This window comes from Mya arenaria, chromosome 9 (assembly GCF_026914265.1).
Source record: "Mya arenaria isolate MELC-2E11 chromosome 9, ASM2691426v1".
Lineage (NCBI taxonomy): Eukaryota > Metazoa > Mollusca > Bivalvia > Myida > Myidae > Mya > Mya arenaria.
The window spans coordinates 21,753,848-21,761,567 of NC_069130.1; the positions used below are offsets into that span (position 1 = coordinate 21,753,848).

The 7,720-nt window shown below is 33.6% G+C and overlaps 1 long non-coding RNA gene across 1 annotated transcript; it reads right to left on the reverse strand.

Annotated features, from left to right (window-relative positions):
- Positions 1 to 1,757: 1,757 nt before the first annotated feature.
- Positions 1,758 to 3,230, reverse strand: LOC128246694 (uncharacterized). The gene is made up of 3 exons (XR_008263328.1): positions 3,126 to 3,230; positions 2,433 to 2,521; positions 1,758 to 1,781 (listed from the first exon to the last, which is right to left on the reverse strand). It is a non-coding gene; the product is annotated as an uncharacterized LOC128246694 (long non-coding RNA).
- Between the last annotated feature and the right edge of the window lie 4,490 nt (positions 3,231 to 7,720).

Here is a 7,720-nt window from a genome sequence, read left to right on the forward strand (position 1 = left end):
GTAGCCCCAGTAAGAGTATTCGTCGTATAAGGTATTTGGGTATGGTGTACCGAGGAGAGCGCACAGGTGTACAGCACACATATACATTTTTGTGTTTTATTATAAGTAAGCGAAGCTTTAACCAATATGGTTTGTGGTCGGTGCAACATGCCCAACTACCTTATAAGACGAATACTCTTACTGGGGCCATAAACAGTCTAGTGTATGCTGTCGATATATATATGTTCTATCATAAATAAAAACAGAGGGTGCTTAATAAAAGCCTTAATTTTACATCGTTGTTTGAAGTAAGGTTTATTTCTCCTGTCCAGCACTCATATCCCATAGTTTATCTCTTTGCATTATTTATCTTAGTTACCGTATCATTTTAATGTACGCAGTCGCATACCACACCAATACGCTTTGAATTAGACGAGTGCATTTATTCGATATATTCATAAATTTAGTAATCCTCCTTGTCTGTACACACAATGTTATACGTGGTGTATTGTTTATGTAAACGATGATGAACAGTATACAATTAATATTCTAAATTTCCATTTGATATTTAAATGTAATATTAGAAGCATTTTGGTTGAGTATATCACCAAAGGATTACAACGTTAGTCAGATTAATCATTTGACCAAACTGCTGGTAACCTCCACGTGAAATACATCTCGCAGATGGGTTTGAACGTGTTTGTGCAAGGCTCATCAACCCACAAGTAACCGAAACTCTCCCAAAAAGCACCACAGTTGGAAACCCGGCCGTTGTTGGGTTGGTTCGTTCCACAGTCGGTAAAGGACACAGTCTTCCCGTCCAGGTATGTCCAATTGCCCTCTTTAGCCTCGTCTGTCATACCAATTCAGTGTTAGGACCTGTGTTGTAACGAAACGTAGGATTATATGAGAGAATAGTATTGGTACCTGATTACTTAACACTGGTAAAAGACTGAAACGTTGTCACTCGTGTACCTCTTCGCTATTCTAGCCAGGTCAAAAAGCAACAACAAAGGTTCTATTAAAACGAAGAGCTAGACGTGAAACAACATTGTTTCACGCTGTCTCGTATATTATAATGTTTCTTCAGCAAAGTAAAACAACGAATCTAGTTTTATTAAGTACAACAGGAATCTGAAGCAAGTATGTATGCAGCCAAATTGATTATGACAGTGAAGTTAATATTAGAATTGGTTTTGGTATTATCTAGATAATTCTCTCAAAATAACGTTTCCCTAACACTTTTGCTAGAGACGTTGACAACATTATACCAACTGTTTATGTTATAAAAAGTCAAGAAACGTTCACAAGTCATAATCTAATCGATATTGCTGTTTGCATATCTGTAACTTCCTGTTTGTGATGAAACAGACAAGTCAAACCACCAGTTTCACATGGCAACAAAGTATTCAGTCTGTTATTACGACCACGTACATGATGCAATGACCTAGTTTATTTGAATTTTTGAGGTAGAAGGTAATTACCAACTAAAGTATTATTTAAAAAGTAAGGATAGGTGTTGCGTTCCTTTGCTTTTCAGCTAAGTTTAAAAAATGGAAACTAGAGTGACAATTCCAATATGACAAACGAATCAACAGCCATACACTAAGAGGACGAATACATGAGATACTAAGTCTTTGAATGGCCATTGCAATAGCATGTGGGTAGGTTTTAACTTGTGAGTAAAAAGTAAAACTTAACCTTTTCTTACTTTTCAATATCCGCAGCAACCCTCGTAGGAACACGTTTTCTTCTGTCGTGTCAATGTGAACTACGGAAGCGCCGATATTCTTGCAGTATTCCTGTTGCAAATGAATATGTAATTAGTTCCAGGAACGAAATCTTACGAGCATGTCTTGTCACTAGCGAAGAGGGAATCCCTGAATGAATCAATTACTAGACTCATTTTACTTATCTCTGGTAACAAGGGAATGTTTAAAACTCACAAAAACCCTTGACAAAAGTTTTCAACTTTGAGAAGATAAAAAATATAATGTATTCTTATGTACATTTACTACCTTTCTTTTGTCTTGTTAATGTGTATGATAGTCCGAGATATCCACAGTATTACCGCGAAAATGAAAACAATTTTTTTAGTTTAGTTCTTTTTAATCATACCAACGCCCCTTAAAGAACACATTCTCTTTTGGAAAGTGAATGCTGCCAATGGAGTCAATGGCACTCTTAATATTTCTGCTTCAGAATAAAGAGTTAAACGTAGTTGAAAACATTCGAACTACATAAATATTTAGAATCTTCGTTTCGTGGTTTTCCTTATTGTTTTAGGCTTGTCTTTCAAGAAGGCAATGTGGTTAATGTACCGTTAAAGCCACGTGCATCAGTTGCATTTTATCACCCTCGTATAATTGATCAACAAATAAAACAACAATACTGAACATTAACCCAACTCTGAGGGAATACTTTATATGTGAAATGACGATGAACAAGTATACCTGTGCGCTGTCGAATGTCAGGTCACTGTCCCCGAACTTGTAGCACGATTCCTTAAACCTCGTCCACCCGTCCTTACAACGCTTATCTTCTGCAATGTTTAATCAGCAATAAAGAGAACAAATACGGTGAAACCTCAGTTAAAACTCAGATCTAAAGCATGTTAATTTTATCATTATTATTATGTGTTTCGTTAGGATATGATTATGCTTTTATCTAAGTCAGAATATATCGATTGCAACTGAATGGTTTTTGTTGTATTTCTTCACATCTTTTACGTTAAAGGCCTAGTTTTATCCTTCTATATGTGACCCCCCCCCCCCCAAAAAAAAAAAAAAAAAAAAAAAAAAAAAAAACATGTATAGTACACAACTTTTGTGTATTAATCTTTATCCAATTGCATAATTGTCTTATCAGATCTCTGATCTGAGTAACCTGCTGTGCAGTTTTCGAGGTTTTATTAAAGAAATTGGACCATAAATAGCCCTGAGCGAATAAAAAAATACACAGGAAAATGGCCCCTACTGTGACACCAGTGCAGTTAGCAGGAGATGCACAGCAGGGGATTGTCATGCCAAATATTCCTTAAACTAGGCCTTTAAGAGTTAAAATGTGTATTAACATAATCACAGACACTAAATGCTCCACTATAGCAATATTCATAAGAAAGAGAGGTACATGTTTTTACGACTTACTCTTTTCAGTTTCGTCACATTCGGCCAATTTCTCGCTCAGTTTCCTGGTGAGAATTTTCTGTTCCAAACTCATATTATTCAGCCTCTGCTCCATTTCAGACATGCGATCTATTGTTCTAAAGGTTACATAAGGCAAAATTGATGACAATTTATAATACAAAGAGGCATTTGATAGACAGGGAAAAGGAACAAACATTTTTTTTACAATCTTATGTCATTACTCAATAGGTTAATATGCATAGTAACTACCAATGAGGAAACAATCCGTCATTTTTAAACATTTTCTGTAATACACAAACTTGTGCTAATGGAACCACATTTCAAAACACTTCGATAGTTTAAAGAAAGCATGAACAAAATTATTAATATCGTTCACCAGTTGATGCGTTTCGGTACATATCGATTCTGCTATGCATCGCAAGATATATCGACTTATCAATACTGTCTGTTATGTTGTGCATCATTATATCTTGTTCATTTATAATTACATACAGTGAAAACATGGGGCACGCATGAAAGAAAAAAGAAAGAAAATAATTTTTGTTTTGTTAACAATAATTATCAAAGTCCTACGTACAGCGATGAATAGGCGTAGCTCTATGCATACCATCAACAGAGAATCAATAAAACACATATTTATGCGTGAACATTCGGACAACTTTCGTAATTTTACAGATGGCTATATTGGCTATGTTCTAAATTCAAAAGGTATATTCCACTGTAAGTAGGAAAGCAAATTCAAGTATATTTATTTCATACGAGTGCATGAATTTTCAACTAAATCATTAAAGTTGTACGTATGAAATACCTAACCTGAACTGGAAATCGACCGCAGAACTGCAGTCGCATTCGCCTGCAGAAATTCCAAACAAGGCAAGAAGCACAGCAGAAACAACACATACCTTCATTTTTTTTATAAAGGCCGAAACCCTACAGACTAAAGAAACAGTTTAAAGTGTTTGTTGGTGAGTAATGAGAGGCTCAGCTTTGCTATATATATATATAAGTCTTACAATGCGCACTTGACCTAAAAGGAAGTCATATACATGAATGTTAAATTCATGTATATGACTTCCTTTAAGGTAAAGTTGTAATAAAAGTGCTGAAACATTGCTGAAAGTGCAAACTGTTTTGAAAAAAAAACAACAACATCGTTTTGGACTGCATAATTTCTCCGATATAATATATATCTTTCTTTATCTTGTACCTATTTGTAGGCATAACATTCTTGCAAGTCAAGTATAAGATATTTATTGTTTAATCAGTTTAACTAGTACTGTAATTAATGCTCATAATCTGGAATCCGTTCCACATAATAAGCTAAACAATTAACCTTTATGTTAAAATTTGACCCTCATATGATTTCAGTATCATTTGAAAAGGTATTTAAACAGTATTTGTTTTCGGATCTCTAACACGTTAAACAGATGCCCAAAATACACCAAACATAAAGTTATTACAGTATTTTAAGTTGATCTCTATTTCAGCTGAAAACAAACGTCTGTGTTTCTAAAATTATTTCGTATTTTTTAACATGTTCTTCTGCAAATAAAATTCCTTCGCATGATATCAAAAGTAATTTTGAATGATCAGGAGCTGTTCGTTAAAAAGATGTTAGTCGAGTTTAGTCGTTAATTTAAATTATCTTCTAGTGTCATAATTTCATTATTTGCTTCGTGTGTATGTAAACTAAAATTAAGTAAGTATTTAAAATGAACATAAAGTTGAGGAAATAAATATATATATCGATGTTATGCATTTCTTGACATTGATATAAAATTAAGATTTTTGAAAGTACGACTAAAATCTTTAGTTTCTTCAGGCATCCAACATTTACACATTGTTCGCTTATATTTACAGCCTTACAGTGATTATTACTTTAACCGATATCTTATATACATATATATTAACTAATTGTGAGCAGTGTAGTATGTCATATGTGTTGGAATACTTATATTTTGTTCCATTCAGTATGCTTAAAATGAACAATTATTATTTAAGTACATCCGGTTTCAAGAGAATTGTTTTGTTTTTTTGTAATTTTAGAATAGAACCTGACGCAATACGATATCACACTTTGTTACCAACCTTATAGTGAAAGTAACAATGCTTTATCTGCTTCTTTAATCAATGTCACTTTGAGTTGTTTCACATTGACAACTATAAGTGTCCACTTACTCCGTGTCCTACATACTGTTAACAGGAGAACGATCATGGATGTTTTCGGAGTGTTTGAAGAACCCCTCTCCCAGTATGTAGTTGCAATGTGAAAGTACCAGATTGAGCAGTTATTGTACTGAGTTGCACATGTTAATCCAGAGAAGAATGCTTTTGAAAACGGTAATGATAAAAACATACAGTCAATCAATGTTTTTGGGAAATTTTGTCTTCCACAAAATAAAATAAACAAAATGATAGTAAAGCCCTCATGAAGTGAAAAATCGTTTACAATGTCATGCATTGCAAGTTAGTTAAACATGTACTATTACTCCCAAATAAGATTTAACATATTTTATAAAATTGTTTTAATAAACCAAAAAGGACGAACAAATGTCGAAGACAATGATACTTATGATACCGAGTTTAATGTAAAAGAAATGTGCAGAAAACACGGTATTGCTACCTTATGAGACCATAGTAGATCGCATTAAATCTTTTAGCATTCACCAATCATTTAATATTTTTACCCTTTCAGCTTTTAAATACACAGTTATAATATTGTTAATAGTAATTACCATTTTCCATAAATGCATTAATTAGTTAGTAGTTGAGGGTGTATCACTCAAATTGTATGTTTGTTTTACATGTGTATGCTTTGATTTTGAATAAAAGTGTCACTTTAACAAGACGTTGGTTACTATGGAAGATGTAATGAACTTAGTATATGTAATGGATTGACATAGCAGAAATACAGACATTGAGGTCATCTTATCAAATCACTTGACGTAAGATTGCTTTTTGAAATCGATCGGAGTAGTTAAATCACATATTATAAAGCTACTGGCCTTATGTTTGATGTTGTCGTATTTTGCAAGAGTTGAGTTTAATTTGTGACCTTTACAAAAAAAATCACTAAATGTCTTCATTTTGGATATATTATCGTACGTTCGTTGTCTGGATGCGATGTAGCATAGCAAGAAGTAACACAACATACTGTCCTAGCCTCTAAACCGTTCTAGTTTATTCCAATATGGGCGCATTTAATTGGCTTCATGCAAACTGTAATTCATACAAATTCAATTCAAGGGCGCCGAATCCCGATGGGAAATCAAGATTTTGTGGGAGAACATAATCAAACATTTTTTAAAAGAACGAGGCGTTGAAACTAGACCACATCACTGATATTAAAATAACCAATAACAAATATGCATATGAAAATATCGAACTCTGTGGCTTTTTGTATGATACTCATTTAATAGACTACACCATTGTTTGAGCATTGCAAACTGATTCCCTTGTTAATAGGGTGTGATGTTTTGTTTCGTAATTATGTTGTTGTTTGAATTTTCAATCCTATTCAAAGTTGTTCCTTTAGAAAATATTTATAAATATAAACGCGATGAAACAACACACTCTGTGCTTTGGCTAGCGTAATCACTTCTCAACTAGGCGGACAGGGCTCGATTTCCGGCCTGGGGGCATGTGAGGTTGGACGGTGGTCACCAAGTTGAACAAGAAGGATTTTTCCGGGCTCTTCGGTTTCCCCCAGGTACCGAGAGATTTGAATCAACAGCTGGATGATAAAATATATCTGAAATTGTTGCCTTATGATTCGAATTTAGATAACTTGCATTGCTTCTTGAATTGGGTGTGAATATTAACCTCGCATGAACAGACATTCAAGAGAGGTATCAAGATGGTACTGAAACTACAATGTTAATTTTATTCTGTCTTAAAAGCTAGAATATTTTAATGTATTGTAGACGGATTTTCTACAAATTCAACTATAACAGCAAAGCATGAAGTTCATGTCGTTATCTTTGTAACAGAAATAAAAGACATTTTTATAGCTTACTCTTGAATAAAAAATAAATATGAATACTGAGGACAATAAATATAACGTCACGGTCATGGTGACCTTGAACTCAAAACGCTTATCCGATTGACCATTTTCCTATTTCTATGGCCATATTGGTTATCATTTTAATTGAACTTCACGTATGTACCTGTTTATGTGAATACATTACATTGCCTATAGTGCTGTTATGATGGCGCATGCATATTTTAATTCAAACTATGGCTATTAAAATACACTTAGAACTGTTCAATTACAACATACTTGGAGCCTATTAACTAATATCTAAACGTGGAAGGGGTATTTGTCATAACCATAAATTGCCCTACATACTTTAATGCGAAATAACTAATTAAAGGCCCTAAGGGTGGCATGTTTGTTTAACCATGCTCTCGTGTTTATAAATATAATGATGACACTAGTTTGTGTTTTAGCACTCACAAACCAGTTTAAGATCCCCATTTAATAATACTCTAACAATGAAAACATTAGGGACAGGCTAAGTGTCAACAATTCAAATATAAACCTTGTTTACTTTAACCATTAACCATTATATATTTTACAACGATTGTGAAATAAG